Genomic DNA, 18,846 nt, shown 5'->3' with positions numbered 1-18,846 from the left:
CTGATGGTTGTGTGTTATCTCCAGTATTTGAGGCAGTAAGCCTGTGTGCACCAGTTGCTGGGGAACATGGGCGGGAGGGTGCTGTTGCTCCATGTCTTGCTTGTTCATCCCTGGCGGATGGCTGGTTGGCCACTGTGTGAACAGAGTGCTGGACTAGATGGACCCTTGGTCTGATCCAGCAGGGCTCTTCTGATGTTCTTATGTATGTCGCCCTGAGATCTTATTGATATAGGGCAGGATATATGTTCTTATTGTAAGCTCTTCGGGGCAGGAAACTGCCCTCTTCTACTCTGCAAAGCAACTTGAACTTTAATGGACAGCTACAATATCAAAGAGCACACGCACATACACCAAAAACAAAGGCGCACAAAAAAAAAAAGTCCCCTTTGCTATCACTCTGAAGAAAACTTAACTTTCATTTAACTTTTATTTGAAGTTAAATTAAGCGAGGCGCTCAAGTTAGAGAAAAAGACCACACCACCAGAAAGCCACTAATGTACTCGGTCCAAATTTTAACAGCCATGTCAGATGCGCACTCACATAGACTCGGATTGATATTAAAGGCTTGTTGATATTGCATTCCTCTGAAACAGGCATTTTGACCATAAGAGCCACTTCAAGGACAGGATATTAAGATGTGGTGCTCAGAGAGAGAGAGAGAGAGAGAGAGAGAGAGAGAGATGGAGAGGGGGAATGGAGTAAGTCATCACGCAAAGAAGCCATCATTCAGAAAGCAAAGAAGCCATCAGATGCTGAAGGCATGTTTACTTTAACAAAGCAATTCTCTTTCTACTCTTCTCGCTGCTGCTTCTGGCCTCACTCTTCTTGTCTGATCTCGTTAATCAGAGGGCCACTTATTCCCGCGCACATAACTACCTAATCAAACACTGAAGGAAGAGTTCCGACTGTCCCCCCTCGCTGACCTGGGGAAGCAATTTTTGTCAGGCAGTAAATTAGTTTGGGTGGCAATGACCCATCCTGCTAATTGGTGCAGAGAATTATCAGCATGTCAGGAATAGGTGGGCCAGACGGGACGGGAAAGTGCTTTGAGTCAAGAGGTAATGATCAGAGGCGAGGCCTAGAGCTAATGTTGGAGACAGCGCTCATTGTTACGATGGGCATTTCTCCAGCTATCCACCAGCGATGGTCATTTTCTCTCCCCAAATAGCGAGGGTGTCTTCTTCATCTGACTGAAAGAACTGGGCATGTTTAGCCTGGAGAAGAGAAGATTGAGGGGAGACATGATAGCACTCTTCAAATACTTAAAAGGTTGTCACACAGAGGAGGGCCAGGATCTCTTCTCGATTCTCCCAGAGTGCAGGACACGGAATAACGGGCTCAAGTTAAAGGAAGCCAGATTCCGGCTGGACATCAGGAAAAACTTCCTGACTGTTAGAGCAGTGCGACAGTGGAATCAGCTACCTAGGGAGGTTGTGGGCTCTCCCACACTAGAGGCATTCAAGAGGCAGCTGGACAACCATCTGTCAGGGATGCTTTAGGGTGGATTCCTGCATTGAGCAGGGGGTTGGACTCGATGGCCTTGTAGGCCCCTTCCAACTCTGCTATTCTATGATTCTATGATTCTATGATCTCCCTCTGCTATCTCCAGTATTCGAGGCAGTAAGCCTGTGTGCACCAGTTGCTGAGGAACATGGGTGAGAGGGTGCTGTTGCACCATGTCCTGCCTTGTTAGTCCCTGGTTGATGGGTGGTTGGCCATTGTGTGAACAGAGTGCTATGTTCTCTTGTGAACCACTCCATCCAAGTTAAGATTACAAATGGAGCCACATCTCTGGCCTTAGCTAGACCTAGGGTTTATCCCGGGATCGTCCTGGGGTCACCCCTGCCTGATCCCAGGATCCCCTGTGTGTCATTTACATGAACAGGGATGATCCCGGAATAAACCTTAGGCCTCTCTGTTTCTGTAATTGTGTCTTTTTTTTCAAGAGCACGTTTGTTCGGTCCAATTTTTGCAACCGTTTCCTACCTTTATTTTACGCCTGCGTGAAAATGTGTAGGCATTTGCATGCATATTTTATTTATTTATTTATTTATTTATTTATTTATTTATAACATGTTTATACTGCCCAATAGCTCAGGCTCTCTGGGCAGTGCACAATTCAAACCAGAAAATACAGTAAGTATACAATAAATTAAAATGTAAAAAACATAAAACCAGCCAAGTTAAAATCCAAGGAAAGCCTGTGTGGGAAAGTATGTTTTCAGGAAGTGTTTAAAAGATGTTACGTTTTCCGTCTCCCGAACCACACGAGGGAGGGTTTTCCAGAGGGTGGGTGCCGCTACAGAGAAGGCCCGCATATAATCATAGGCTACTAAATTTGGGTGTATTTTTGTATGTACTTTGCCAGAACATCTGCATTTGTCCCACTCTTTTTTATTACCTAGATATCGTCAAATACAAATTATCCTCTAACAAAAATTCAAATCAAAGAGTACAAAGAATAAGGACAGACATTATCACCAAATTTATCATTCCAAAGGATAATGAATGTGCTTCATCTCTCAATATACTGATTTTCAAACATTTGGTCTTCTCTGGCCTTTGCATAATAAGTTAATTTCATCATTATTGCAACATTCCACACAAACACACCCTCTGCCATAGAGTAATAACCAACCCCAGATCCTACTTTTCCATACGGTCCTTTAAATAATGAAGAAGGATCATTTGGAAACCTATGTCTTGTTAACTGCAAATAACCTGTGCACTGGGAGCCATATTTCTCAACACTTATATTCTGAACTGTACATTTTCTTCATTTTATATGGTGTTAAACAGAACTGATGCAGCTCCAAAGTCAATGCAATTAAACCTTTTCCGATATCTTCACCAATCCCTACTTCTAATGTAATTCCAATCCTAAATCTGTCCCCTGCTTATGTTGAAAACTTAGTAGCTGTTCATTCTGTAACCTCTTTATAAACAAATGTGTTTTCTCTATCAAGCCTTTCCCCCTCTGTTTACACGCAGCGCTCGATGACGTCACGCCCGCCATTTTCTTTTCTTAAAAAAACCCGAAGAAGCGCACGAGCACTCATGCGCTCAAAGGTAGTATATCCCTGCTCCCCCACCCCTCCCCTGATGGGCGCAGAGCTCCTGAGGAACTCTGTGGCCCATGCGCAGTTCCTGGCTCCTCACGAGTAACCATGAGGAGCCAAGACAAACCACGACATCCAGTCACACATTCCACGGTCTCCGGATCAGCCCAGGACCGAAGAAAAACCGGGCTGCAAGGGTAAGGCAAAATCCCAGGGAAATGGAGGGATCACCCCTCCCTGCTACCGAGATCCCCTGTGTGTCATGTGGATGCACAGAGATGATCCTGGGGTGATCCCTGGGATAAGCCCTCGTCTAGCTATGACTTACATCACCAGTTCAGCATCCTTTGGCTCCTCCTCACTTCAGACTGCTTCTATTCTTGCTGTTTTTTATAAGAACTCTGTTAACTGAAAACTAGTGCCTGAATTTGTTTGCTTTCCTCATCCCTCCCAATCCCCTTTCCTTATGTGTTGCGTTGTGTGTGTACTTTAGTTTGTAAGCCTGAGGGCAGGGGCTGTCTTCGTATTAACCATCTGAAAAGTGGGTCAAAAATCCTTCAAGACAATAATTAGAAATCTGTTCCCCAGAAGCACTTGCAACCACCATACCCTGGTCTCCCATCAGCCTGGGTATTGTTTGACATTTTTATGCTGCTTTACACTCTCCGTGCTGATCTTGTGTTAAGCCACATCACAGTTCTATTGATCCTCCTGTCTACCACTTGATGCTATCTCCAGATTGAATTTTCTGCTACCGGAGTTTCTCTTTCCCTCGGACTTTGCTTTTTACTATGTCTCATTTCAACTTGCTACCATATTTATGGGACTGGTACTTGAAGAAAGTGAAATTTCCTTTTCAGGTTTTTGTAGACAGGCCATTGAAGCCAACGGACTTTAGATCTTCCTAATGGATAGGAAGTCTGCAACAGTATCACCACATTCATTGCACTAAATTTTGCTTTGTTCAGTACCTCTTTTTTCTGCATCCAGGCTTTTGCCCTATGGATGCAGAATAATTGCCCTTTTGCCCTATGGCTGCAAGAAAGGCAAATACTATTTTGGGCTGCATTAATAGAAGTATAGCTTCCAAATCACGTGAGGTACTGGTTCCTCTCTATTCGGCCCTGGTTAGGCCTCATCTAGAGTATTGTGTCCAGTTCTGGGCACCACAATTCAAGAAGGACGCAGACAAGCTGGAGCGTTTTCAGAGGAGGGCAACCAGGATGATCAGGGGTCTGGAAACAAAGCCCTATGAAGAGAGACTGAAAGAACTGGGCATGTTTAGCCTGGAGAGGAGAAGATTGAGGGGAGACATGATAGCACTCTTCAAATACTTAAAGGTTGTCACACAGAGGAGGGCCAGGATCTCTTCTCGATCATCCCAGAGTGCATGACACGGAATAATGGGCTCAAGTTACAGGAAGTCAGATTCTAGCTGGACATCAGGAAAAACTATCTGACTGTTAGAGCAGTACGACAATGGAACCAGTTACCTAGGGAGGTGGTGGGCTCTCCCACACTAGAAGGCATTCAAGAGGCAGCTGGACAACCATCTATCAGGGATGCTTTAAGTTGGATTCCTGCATTGAGCAGGGGGTTGGACTAGATGGCCTTGTAGGCCCCTTCCAACTCTACTATTCTATGATCCTATTCTAATAGACAGTGGCTCTTCAGGCATTGGCCAGCCCAAGAGATTTTACTGCCTGAAGCAAAGTCCAAGATGGTACCTGTGGCGTTACACCCCACAAGTCAGTTCCTTAATGTATGTATGTCTGTATTGGTAAGTCTGTGGTGTGTTTAGAATGTTGACCTGAGTGGGTGGAATTAGAATGTCTTGGGTCAACCATCTGTCAAGTATGCTGTAGGGTGAATTCCTGCATTGAGCAGGGAGTTGGATTCAATGGCCTTTTAGGCCCCTTCCAACTCTACTATTCTATGAATTCCTCTCAAGTGAGTTGCAGATCTCAATGAAATTGAGATGACGCTGTTTCTGCTCCAGCTGGTTGTTGTAAGAATCTCATTGACTAAAAATGAATACCTGTATTTGTTTTGCTTTTCCCAACAGAGAGCTTCGGCTATTGGGTGGTATAATGCAATAAATAAATAAATACTCCCTCTCCAAACCTTTTATTATTTATTTATTATATTTTATATCCCGCCTTTTTTCCTCCAAGAAACCCAAGGCGGCATATCCTCCTCCTCCTCTCCATTTTATCCTCACAACAACCCTGTGAGGTAGGCTGGGCTGAGAGTCTATGACTGGCCCAGTGGGTTTCCATGGCCGACTGGGGACTAGAACCCAGATCTCCCCACTCCCAGTCCAACACTTTAGCCACTACGCCACACTTGTTTTGTGTTGAGACTTTTGCACTACAGTGAGTTAGGGATGGGGTCAAAATTCATTCAGGTCACATTTTAATACAAACTTCCCTAATTTTTCAGTTTCAAACCACGCTGTGAATCAAAACAGTTATCCTTCAAAATTCTCACTCCTTTGAATTTTGCCATTGAGTTTTCCAAACAAACCAAAATAAAATAAAATAAATGCATACACATTAGGCAAAATAACATCCAAAGGTGCATTATATTAGGAACATTGCTTGCAAAAATGTGTACATCAGGCAGAAATGTATACAAAATCCAATATTAGGAGAAATGTACACTAAAATGTTTGTGAATTTTCATGTGAACTTTAAAAAATAATGAAATCAGATAGTGCAAGATGAACCAAACTTAATATTGGAAACCAAAAACAACAGATTCAACCATATCTAAGTGTGAATGTAACTGCACCAACTTATAAAGAAATAATTTCCTGAGAAGGTTCTCTGGCTACTTCCTAAATGTTTTCTAAACTTTTCCCAGGGGAGATCATTTATTTTCTTATATGTCCTTGTTTTCGAAAGCGGATCATACATATTTGTGTGAGTTGACCATTTCTGTCCAGGTGAGTCTAAGGGCCATTATATTTGTACCCAGTCTTTTAATGTCCAGAAAGGTTGCTTTGGCTGTGTCAGGATTTCTTGAATTATTTCAATGCTACTGCTGTTTTTACAAGTTTCACTCATAGAGAGATCACGAATTAAAATGCAGCTCAGACTGGGTATATCCCCAAATCAAAGGATGAAATCAAAGAAACTAGTGTATGACTAATTCCAATTGCCTAAATGTTTTGTGGTGTGTGTGGGGTGTGTGTGTGTTTAAATCACAAAGACTCATCAACAAATAAAGCCATTAAATTTCACACAGGAATAATCTCGACTTGGCTCCAGTAAGTAAAGACAACTCCATTTTTTTTTCTGGAAGGAAGCCCAGGAAATAACTACGAATTTATTCCAAGAAAAGGCCCTTTATGGGGTTTAAATTATTATTGTCCAACAATTGATAAGGAAAAGTACCAGATCTCCAGAAATAGTCACAAAAAAGCTTTCACCGTCATTTTTACAGATAACAAAATGAGCTTTCTATGGAGTTGCTTGTCATATTGCCAGTAAACTCAGCAATTACTTAGAAAGACATTCTAATGGTTTGATCAACAACCAACCTTCTGATCCACCAATTTATTTATTTATTTATTTATTACATTTATATTCCTCCTTTTTTCCCTCCTTAAAGAACCCAAGGCAGCATACATAATAATCCTCCTCTCCATTTTATCCTCACAGGAAACACCCTGTGAGGTACGTTGGGTTGAGAGTCTGTGACTGGCCCAAAGTCACTTGGTTGACTTCCATGGCAAACTGGGGACTAGAACTCGGATCTCCTGACTCCCAGTCCAACACTCTAGCTACTACACCAGAATTCATTTGTTTGCTTTCTACATTTATATCCCACCTTTCTTCCAAGGATCGCAAGGCAGTCTACATAAACCTTCTCCTCCTCTTTATTTTATCTCCACAACAACCCTGTGAGGTAGGTTAGGCTGAGAGTCAGTGCCCGGCCCAAAGTCACCCAGTGAACTTGATGGCAGAGTCAAGACTAGAAACTGTGGCCACAGCTAGACCTAAGGTTTATCCTGGGATCATCCAGGGTTCGCCCCTGCCTGAGCACTGGATCCCCTGTGTGTCACGTAGATAAACAGGTTTGACCCCTAGACGATCCAGGGATAAACCTCAGGTCTAGCTATGGCCTAAGTTTCTCCACTCCTGGTCCAACACCCTAACCACTACACCACACTGGCTCTGCTGAGCCAGTCAAGCTGCGTGCCGCATCGCACCTCTTTCCCAGAGCCCTGGTGCCCACTTCTCTCCCAGACACAGCGCATAACGCTGAAGCCAGTCAGAATCCCAGGTAGTTCCCTCAAAGCTCCGCATCAATGGAGGCAGCATCAATTGCAAGGCCTTGCGCTTGCCGTTTGTCATGGCGGCATGGGTCACTCGCCTTGACGCGGTGTGATTTGGCAGCGTTCCACGAATTGGTCTCTAGGGTCCAGTTAGCCTGCAATATCCCTTCCATGCAGTTAGTCTCAATTGCTGAGCACTGACATTTGGTAACAAGGACAAAGGGTCTGGTTACTTCACAATTATTATTTGCAAATGGATTCATTTTGCTCCTTAGAGGAAAATGGACTTCAACACATCGTAAAATGCCCACTTGGCACCACGTGCGGCACAAGCTATTTTCTTCCCTCAAAATCTGCTGCAGAAGTTCTTGTATTCATGCCATTTCAATGGACTTGAGGTTCTTCAGAACCATGCAGAAGAAAATTCAGACCTTCTGCATGCAAAGCAGATGCTCTTCCACTGTATTTGCCACCACTACCATGTCCACCACACTTCCCCCCTTGGGGAAGGTGGAGGCAATGGGGAGGCATCCCAGTCCTTGACATGCGTTTTCCAGCTAGGGTCTGGAACACAAGTCCCAGAACCTCGGAAGGAAAGCAAGGCTCAACCAGGGAGCAGCTTGAGAGTTCTGTAGCCAATAAATGCTTGAGGGGTGAGATCATGCCGCCACCACCCAACATCCAGAAATTCATCTGAAACCCTATCAGAGATGGGTAAAACGTTCCTTTCATTTCAGCTTTGATAAGAATTTACCCAAAATTTGTGGAGTTCTCCATATTCTGGACAAAAAGAATTTGAGATTTTTATTTTTATTTTTTTAAAAAAATGAGAGAAATTTTGACCTTAAACATCTGGGTTTAAATACCTGTGTCTTTGACCTTTTTAGGGTTCTTGTTTCTTTTTATCTGACATGTTCCTCATCTTTAACAGCACTATAGCAGCTGTGTCTGGTCCCCTCCACCTTGCTGTGTCATGGTTCAGCTGAGTCATGGACCTCTCCACCTTGCTGTGTCATGGTTCAGCTGTGTCGTGGTCCTCTCTGCCTTGCTGAGTCATGGTTCAGCTGTGTCATGGTCCTCTCCACCTTGCTGTGTCATGGTTCAGCTGTGTCGTGGTCCTCTCTGCCTTGCTATGTCATGGTTCAGCTGAGTCATGGTCCTCTCCCTCTTGTTTCAGCTGTGTCATGGTCCTCACCATATTGCTGTATCATGGACCAGCTGTGCCCATGGTCTCTCCACATTGAGAATAGCTGTACCTGTTGAATTTGGCTGGTACAGCTGGGCAAGAATTTTGTTTCAGTTCATTTTTGAGAAGAATTTCCCAAAATTCAGGAACTTCATATTGGGGAGAGAAAGGACTTGTTATTTTTATTTTAATTTTTAAAAAAGGAATGCGGGAGAAAACAGAATGGATGAATTTGCCCCTCTTAACCCATACATTGTGCCTCCGTTGATTCTTTTTTTCCCTTCTCACTCCTAGCCTTAATATAAATAACTACCAATAACATGGCTATTCTGCTGATGACATTTCGCCCTGCCCAATGATTTGTTACAAATGGGGCTGCTGTAATTGCCAATGTTCTCATTTCTTGGGGAAATGACTAGAGTAGAGCGTAATAATCATTAGCACAATTGCAGTGCTAATAATAATTAGAGGACTTGACCATGAATGCAGTTGTCATATCGGCAGCCTCTTCTAGCAACCATTCCACACAATCGACATTGATCCGGCCGTGCCTTGCACAAAGCACTCTACTCCAGGGCCTGTGTGCATTCTAGAGCAGTGTTTTAATCTGTACCTTCTTCCCTCCCCCCCCCCTTTTCTTTTCAAGGAAGTGTCAGCTAGTTGTCCATTGTTGCTAGACTCAGATTTTATTTAAAGTATCTTTCTTTGTAGGGTTGTTATGAATTAGCTGGGGGGGGGCAGCCTGTCCAGATAATCAGAGAAAAGTGTTTCCCATTAGACCTGTTCATTATGAATTTGAAGAGAACTATCAAACTTGCTCCTAATCACTTAAGTTCCCCCTCCCTGCCACCCCACAATTACCAAAATAGCTATAATATGAAAACTGCTGACTACATAAATGCCAAAAACGACAGACACATCATACAACAACCTCCCTCAACCTGGTGCCCTCCAGATGTGTGGGATCACTACTTCCATCATCCCCAGACAGCACGGCCAATATTCTTAAGAGGTCAGGAGCACACAAGCCCTAAAAGCCTGGTTCAGACCTAACAATGCAAACAAACCCTTAACTCTTCGTGCACAAGAGGAAGAGATGTAAAGCTTCCATTCTAGGTTCCCTTGAAATGGTAGTTTTCCCATTTTATCTTAAACCACGGTTAGCTAACAGGCCAGGTTATCAAACCAGGGTCCTGCTGTTTAAAACAAACCAGGAATTGAAGTTTTAAATCTGCAAAAGAGAGGAGGAACGTGTTTGTGACTGTACCAAAACCCAATAACCTAAAAGTTCAGGGGAGAACAACACATATTCCATGAGAGACATTTCTCCTGTGCAGTCTCCATCACCCTCAGATGCAGCCCCAATGGACCATGCAAAAAACATTTAGTGGCTATAGAGTGGGGGGGGGGTGCAAATCCATCCAGGTTCGGTCTGGAGGGTGTCCACTTCTTTGGCCTCAGCTGATTTGGCCCCAGAGCCCCTGGCCCAGTTTTCAGCTTTTGTCTAAATTTCCCCCTTTAAAAATGGCAAGATACATAAATTGTATAAGCCATTTATTTATTTATTTATTTATTTATTACATTTTTATACCACCCAATAGCCGAAGCGCTCTGGGCGGTTCACAAAAATTAAAACCATGAAGAGCGCAAAAACAACCAAAAATTTAAAAACACAAATACAAAATACAGTATAAAAAGCACAACCACACAGCAAAAATTGATATAGGTTAAAATATGGAATTAAAACAGCAAAGTTTAAATATAAGTTAAATTAAGTGTTAAAATACTGAGAAAATAAAAAGGTCTTCAGCTGGCAACGAAAGGAGTACGGTGTAGGCGCCAAGCAAACCTCTCTGCTTATCTTGGTCCCGAAATACAGTATATGGTCTGTGGCAATATCAGGAAAAACAACAACTCATGATTTGCTTCTAATCCAAGGAAAAACAGAAACGCTAGCCTTTTATGCTATATGGTGGAGATTCATTCAACATACATCACAACCGGACTTACAACAATATATGTCCACTTTCACTCTGAGCATTTGGACATTAGAACAATGTCCTCTCTCATCTCACACTATCACCCTGCTCGTGCTCTCCGCTCCTCTGATGCCATGCTTCTCGCCTGCCCCTCTACTTCCCTTACTCGGCTTCGTCCTTTTTCTTCTGCTGCCCCTTACGCCTGGAACGCTCTTCCAGAACACTTGAGAACTACAAACTCAATCACAGCTTTTAAAACTCAGCTAAAAACTTTTCTGTTCCCTATAGCTTTTAAATATTGAGTTTGTTCTGACTCTATACACCCCACCCGGTGCCTGTTTACACTTCCCTGTGCCTGTCTGCATTCTCTTTCCCTCCTTATTGTTTACTACAACTTTATTAGATTGTAAGCCTATGCGGCAGGGTCTTGCTATTTACTGCGTAATCTGTACAGCACCATGTACATTGATGGTGCTATATAAATAAATAAATAATAATAATAATAATAATAATAATAATAATAATAATAATAACAACAACAACAATAAATGAAGATCACACACATCACACTTATTAAATAGTTTATTTGTTATCTGTTTATTTCTTTTTTCCTTCTTTTGTCTTGTTCCCCCCCCCCAAAAAAATGTATTAACTAAATCTTCTGTAACAGCTGTTTAAACCCCAATTGTTAGGGGACTGTCACATTTTCTGTTATACCTAAAATAAATAACAAAATATATATAAAATAAAACCTTGGGGCAATTACGGCCACAATTAGCGGCAAACTGCAGTTTGGGAAAGGAAAGGAACCTCTCGTGCAAGCACTTGAGTCATTGCTGACTCCTAGAGGGAGTTTAAAAAGAAGCGTAAAAGAAAAGGTGTTACTATACTTGTAGTAACTTTTAAACCATCCTTCCCCAACCAGGGGCCCACTAGATGAGTTGGGCTGGTTGTGGAGGATGATGTGTAATAATCCAGCCTATTTAGAGGGCTCCATGTTGCCCTAGACAGGCTAGCACCAGGTTATCTGAAGGACTTCCTCTGCTTTTCGGAAACTACCTGGGCCCTAAGATGGTCTTCAGAGACTACCTGCTCTCTCTAGCCATCACATTTGTGGTACCAGGGTCAGGGCCTTTTCAGCTGTGGCACCACAGTTGTGGATCTCTTTCCCCAGGGGGTATCTGTCCAGCCCCTCTCTCACCATCTTTACGTGAGTTTTTTCCCCTCAAGGCCTTTTATGACTAAGTCCTTTTGTCTTTACAATTCAATTATTATATATTACGGTCGCAGACCAGCAAAATCAATATGAAACCTACAAGGGATGAATAAAAACTGACATAAAAACAAAATACAGCTTTGTGAAGTTCCTTGTCTCAGGAGGATTGCAACGTTATTTTTTAAAAATTTGCGTTGAGTTCATAAGAAACTTAGAGACCCTTTCAGTAATATGGGGGGAAAGGAAAGGAACCTCTAGTGCAAACGCTTGGGTCATTGCTGACTCCTAGACGGGCGCCTGCTTTCGCTGACGTTTTCTTGGCAGACTTTGTAGCGGGGTGGTTTGACCTTGCCTTCCCCAGTCGCAGTTACCTTTCCCCCAGCTAGCTGGGTCCTCATTTTACCGACCTCGGAAGGATGGAAGGCTCAGTCGACCTGAGCCGGCTGCCTGAGACCAGCTTCCGCTGGGATCGAACTCAGGCCGTGGGGAGAGTTTTGGCTGCAGTAACTGCCGCTTACCACTCTGCGCCACACGAGGCTAGTTGCAGCTTAGTGATGCAGCTTAGTGATGCGTAAATTGCAGATTTAGGAAGCTGGGTTCTTAAGAATCTGACCTCATTTGAATCTATTGAGTAGCATCCGTACCACAGAAGGCTAAGGGAGACAAATGTAGATTGATGGCAAGTTAAATTCAGCCCTTTTCATGCTCCTGAGCACTATGCAACAGTTTGCCCCCGACTTTTGGTGGCAAACTGGTAATTTCATTTTTAACATGTTCCCCCTTCCCAGTACAGCCCACAGAGGGGTGCAAATGGCACCCAGACCACCCACAATTGCTCACCTCTGCTATAGTTTATTGCCACCTTCCCCAAGATAGTACCCTCCAGTTGTTTTGGACTACCACTCTTATCATTCCTGATCATTGACCCTGCTGGCTGGGGCTGATAGAAATTGTAGTCCAAAACATCTGGAGGGCAGCAGGGTTAGGGAAAGCTGGTTTGTTCTTACATCCAAAGTGGGCCAATTTGACAGTAGGGTGACCCTATGGAAAGGAGGACAGGGTTCCTGTATCTTTAACAGTTGCATAGAAAAGGGATTTTCAGCAGGTGTCATTTGCATGCATGTCACACCTGGTGAAATTCCCTCTTCATCACAACAGTTAAAGCTGCAGGAGCTATACTGCAACTATACTGTGACCAGTTTTAAAAGAGGGCAGGGAACCTGCAGCTTTAACTGTTGTGATGAAGAGGGAATTTCACCAGGTGTGACATGCATGCAAATGACACCTGCTGAAATTCCCTTTTCAATACAACTGTTAAAGGTACAGGAGCCCCCTGTCCTCCTTTTCATATGGTCAGCCTAGATTTGACTCATATCAAACCATTTTAGCTCAGTGTTATGTGGTTTCCGTACATTTTTCCCCTGCTGGAAAAGAAAAACCCAATGCAGTGCTATGACTTGGAGATGCATCACGATGACAGAGTGTGAGCGCCACACACTTCACTGATGCCTCTAACTGTCTAAGGTCATGACTTTTTAACCCAGCCGCAGCTGAACGCTTTCCTAATGAATGTTGCACAGACTCACCAGTTAATTAAATTTCCCTTTGGGCTGAAACTTTGTTTTTGCAAATTCCTTACAAGCAAAGGCCTGGGGATTATGAACGGTTACAAGTTAAAAATTTCTCAACTGATGCTAACTTTTCAGAAAGGTCAGTTTTAAATTTGCATGATTCAATCATGTTTCCTCCAGAGGGACATGGATTTTCCACTTTAATGAGAACACAATTAAAAGCAGTTCGGACTCCCCCGATCCTTAACAAAAAAGAAAGAAAGAGAGCAAAAGACACCATGATCTACATCGCTTGGGCATTTTAATAAATTTATTTGCCTTATTTACAGTTGGGCATGTTTACTCAGAAGAAAGGCTCATTAGTTCAATGGCTCTTCCTCTCTAGTGAAGTGGGTTTAGAATTGCTGCTTTACTCAGTTATTTATGTATTCATTTATTTAGTTGAATTTTCATATTGCATTTGTTTACAATCCCGCTTAGCCTTCTAACATTTCAGAGACAACAAATAGGGATACTCGTATTTTTATTACTGTTTGAGTATTTTGTATTTTATCATTTAATTGATACATAAACTGCTTTGCAAACGGGTTAGAGAGGGATATATAGATATAGTTATCGGGCCTGTTCAGAAGACACCTTAAACCCTCCTGGTTTAGGCTTTTGGTTCAGCAGCAGGGTTTAAGGTGTCTTGTGTGATGAGTTTTGCTAAACCCAGCTCACTCACTAACCACAATCAGACTGTTTGCAGCAGGGTTAACGATTCTAACTATGGTTTAAAGTGTTGTGTCTGGCAGCATGGCTTGTAGGTAGCTGGTATTAACATTTAAAGCCCTAAACGGCTTGGGGCCAAGTTATCTGAAGGAACGCCTCCTCCCATATGTACCTGCCTGGACCCTAAGGTCATCCTCAGGGGTCCTTCTCCACGAGCCCCTGCCAAAGGAAGTGAGGCAGGTGGCTACCAGGAGGAGGGCCTTCTCTGCTGTGGCACCCCAGCTGTGGAATGAGCTCCCTAAGGAGGTTCTCTTGGCACCTACATTACATGCTTTTAGACGCCAGGTGAAGACCTTTTTAATTCTCCCAGCATTTTAACAGTCTATAAATAAATTTTAACTTGGTGTTTTAAATTTGTAATTTTGCATTGCTGCTGTTTTTATCTGGTTGAGCTTTTATATTGTATTTTATAGTATGGTTTTATACTGTTGTTTTATACTTTGAATGTTTTTAATTTTTGTGAACCGCCCAGAGAGCTCCGGCTATTGGGCGGTATAGAAATGTAATAAATAAATAAATAAATAGTGCTAACCCCAGAGAACCACAGTTTCGCTAACCGCTGAGCCTGAAGTGTTGTCTGAACAGGCCCATAGATCCCCTGAGAGGGGATTTAATACCAGGCTGCCTGTGCCATGCTGGGGTCTCCAACGCAGTGCCTTGTGGGAACTAATCCACCCACATTCTCTTCACACCCAACACTCACCCTGCCCCTCTTGCGTTTTATTCAATTTCTTCACCATGGGTTCAATTATTGTTGAACTGGAAGGCTGCCCTGCTGCAAACAAAGCACTGCCCTCCCGGACTATCTCCATCTGGGTTCAAAAGAACTGTCTTTGCATTTTGGAGCTCAGGCTGCTGTTTCTGCCTTTTACTTAGGGTCTTGAACAACTTTGATTTTATTCTCCTCACTTTGCCTTTGGGGAATGGGTATTTTGTGTCCTGCCATGGCAACCATTTTATGAACAAGCAACACCTCCATGTCAGCCATTTTGCGAGAGCGCTCGTGATACTCTTTCAAAATTCCTAATGTGCCCATTGATCCCAAAGGGCTGGGACCCCCTCCCCCTGCTTTAGCCACTGCAGCACACTGTCTCTCTGTATCACACTCTGTTCTGCCCTGGCTCCACTTCTGGCACATCAGGTTATCCCATCCCATGGCTTGCCCAAAGGTCTACTCCATCCCAGACCTCCCAGAGGACTAGTATCTTTGACATCAGAAGTTAGTATTAACCTTGCAGAGTGGCAATTTTTTTCATTCGCTGTATTTAGGGCTCCTGTTAAAGAAGAGGAAGATATAAGCGGCTTCTTCAAATGCTCAAGACAGCTGACCATCAGCAATAGAATTTCACTGAGCCGTAGGGGCATGATGATAAAGAACTCTTTCATTTCTTCTGTTAAACTAGAGAAATCTTTAAAGAATGAAGTTGCATGTTAATGAAACCCAGGCATCCTTAACTTCTTAATGATTTAAAAATGGATTCCTGCAGATTTACCTTATCCAGCAGAAAGAGGGGAAAGGAATCCCACTCTGCCTTTGCAAGGAACTTAAATGATGCAGAAGATGAGAAAATTATGTCTATAATGGGGCAGTGTCGACAGAAATGGCCTGTAGAAGCCGAACCAAGGCAGGAATAGTCAATCAAAAGCATGGCACTGTCCATGTGGTCTGATGCATTCTTTTAATATAGCTCCTGTGGTCAGCCGCACAGTCAGTGGGAAAGAAAATTACCAGCCAGCAAGTTTGATGGTTAGCCTTTATTATTATTATTATTATTATTATTATTTATTTATTTATTTATTTATTTATTTATTTATATAGCACCATCAATGTACATTTGGCAAACATGCATGTCCCACCGCAGAAAAAAGTTTGGGAATTGTTTGTTTGATTGATTGATTTTTTAAAAACCTTTTCTTTTCTTTTCCTTTTTTTTAAATGCAGAAAATATATCAGCCAGCTAATTCCTGCCATCCAGCGATTTGATTACAAATAGTTTTATGAATTTCTCTCGTCCTCCTTCCCCATCCCCCATAAGCTATTAAAGTATTGCATTTTCATTCAAGTTAAAAATCAAATTGGGAATGCAAACTCATTAAACATTTTTAAATACCTCGGCGCCAGGCGCCAGGGACTTCTGCTATATCGGTGGCTGGAATGCAAATGCAGCCGCCATGAAACCGAGAAGGGAAGTTGCTCCAGCGATGTTGACGAAGGCCTTGTCGGCATGCAACAACTGCTGCGGCTCTTCATTTCCGCCGACATGAACAGCGATTAATTGCGACGCACTCCCACCTGGATAATCATTGTCAACCCATTGCATAGTACTCTTGCAAATGGGGTGGAGGAAGATAGAGCCGCACTGGTGTTCCAGTCCTCTGCGTTGGCCATAGGATATAAGTGATCTCTCTCTCTCTCTCTCTCTCGATATAGATATAGATATAGATATATGCCATGTAGGTGCAGTGGAGGCTGGTGACTCCAATGTCAATGAGGAGGTGAATTTGCACCGGGTTTCAGTTACAGGCAATCAGAACTCTAAACGAGCTGTCCAAGGTGTGGAAAGTGCAGACAAGGAGGAGTCAAAATGTGAAGGTGCTAGGAAATCTGAAGTCTTCTCACAAGAGGTCCAGTGGAGGGAGGACTAGGCAGGCAGAGATCATAGGATCACAGAATAGTAGAGCTGGAAGGGTCTTATAAGGCCATCTAGTCCAACCCCCTGCTGAATACAGGAATCCACATTAAGGTATGCTGTCCAGCTGCATCTTGAATGCCTCTGGTGTGGGAGAGCCCACGACCTCCCTAAGTCATTGGTTCCATTGCCTTACTGCTCTAACAGTCAGGAGGTTTTTCCTGATGTCCAGCTGGAATCTGGCTTCCTTTATCTTGAGCCCGTTATTCCGTGTCCTGCACTCTGGGAGGATCGAGAAGAGATCCTGGCACAATGGCCAACCAGCCATCAACCAGGGACTAACAAGGCAGGACATGGTGCAACATCACCCTCCCACCCATGTTCCTCAGCAACTGGTGCACACAGGCTTACTGCCTCGAATACTGGAGATAGCAGAGGGAGATCATAGAATCATAGAATCATAGAATAGCAGAGTTGGAAGGGGCCTACAAGGCCATCGAGTCCAACCCCCTGCTCAATGCAGGAATCCACCCTAAAGCATCCCTGACAGATGGTTGTCCAGCTGCCTCTTGAATGCCTCTAGTGTGGGAGAGCCCACAACCTCCCTAGGTAGCTGATTCCACTGTCGCACTGCTCTAACAGTCAGGAAGTTTTTCCTGATGTCCAGCCGGAATCTGGCTTCCTTTAACTTGAGCCCGTTATTCCGTGTCCTGCACTCTGGGAGGATCGAGAAGAGATCCTGGCCCTCCTCTGTGTGACAACCTTTCAAGTCTTTGAAGAGTGCTATCATGTCTCCCCTCAGTCTTCGCCTTTCAAGGCTAAACATGCCCACTTCTTTCAGTCTCTCGTCATACAGCTTTGTTTCCAGACTGCTGATCATCCTGGTTGCCCTCCTCTGAACCCCCTCCAGCTTGTCTGCATCCTATTTTGAAGTGTGGTGCCCAGAACTAGATGCAGTACTCAAAATGAGTGCCAAATAGAAGGGAACCAGTACCCCGCACAATTTGGAAGCTATACGTCTATTAATGCAGCCCAAAATAGCATTTGCTTTTTTTGCAGCCATATCACACTGTTGGCTCATACTCAGCTTGTGATCTACAACAATTCCAAGATCCTTCTCACTTGTAGTATTGCTGAGCCGAGTATCCCCCATCTTGTAATTGCACATTTGGTTTCTTTTTCCTAGACGTAGAACTTGGCATTTATCCCTATTAAATTTCATTGTTCCAGCAGCCTTCCCTGTGGGCACCTGGGGGTTATAACCTGAAGCTTATAACCTGAAGGGTTCAGCTACAATTAAAAATAAATAAATCTCTATATCATACCTACAAAACAGCATGGAAGCCATTCCATTTTTCTTAACCATTATATCGTGATGTCATAAGAATGCACGAAATGGATGTTGGGGAAATGTTACACTAATCCGTTACCTTTCATTCTCCATTATTTTGAAAGGTGGAATTAAAACCAAGTCAGCACATATAGATGGGCTCCATACTCATCCTCTTCTCACCCATGCTGTGCAAATCTAAGCATGCACCTGTCTAAATCATTTATATATTTTTCCAAATCATGCACAGAGCAAACACTGACGCAGCAGGACTCGGTGCATAATTATTTATTCCAGCAGGAGATTTTGCATGCATGAATAGTCTTTACATTAGTTAGCCCCTAATCCCAACCTTTTTTTCCCTCTCCTTATTTTATCCAAAGCTTATTCAGTTGCGTATTCAGTGCTGTATTTTTAAAATTCTAGAATTTGCTAACAAAAGCACATCAGAAACGTACACATTTTTTAAACATTCACATGTCCCCAAATACTTTAAGGGTGTAATCTAATGCTTGTTGAGACAGGAAAAAAAGTCCTACAAGTCCTGTTTTTAAATGGATACTGTTGTTTTTATACTGTTGTTTTTATGTTTTTAAATTTTGTATACTTTTAATGTTTACTGTTTAAAACTTTTGTAAACTGCCCAGAGAGCTTTGGCTATGGGGTGGTATATAAATGTAACAAATAAATAAATAAATAAATAAATATTGTTTCTGTCTAAACCCCCAATAGGATTGCACCTAAAATAGGTGGAATTCTATCTTATGCACACATTTCTCAATTGCCTACTGGAAAGTCATCCTTACCCAGCCGAAGGACTTC

Source organism: Elgaria multicarinata, chromosome 16 (assembly GCF_023053635.1).
Source record: "Elgaria multicarinata webbii isolate HBS135686 ecotype San Diego chromosome 16, rElgMul1.1.pri, whole genome shotgun sequence".
NCBI classification, from domain to species: Eukaryota; Metazoa; Chordata; class Lepidosauria; order Squamata; family Anguidae; genus Elgaria; species Elgaria multicarinata.
The sequence above is the reverse complement of the archived record's forward strand: the minus strand, read 5'-3'. Positions refer to the sequence as shown.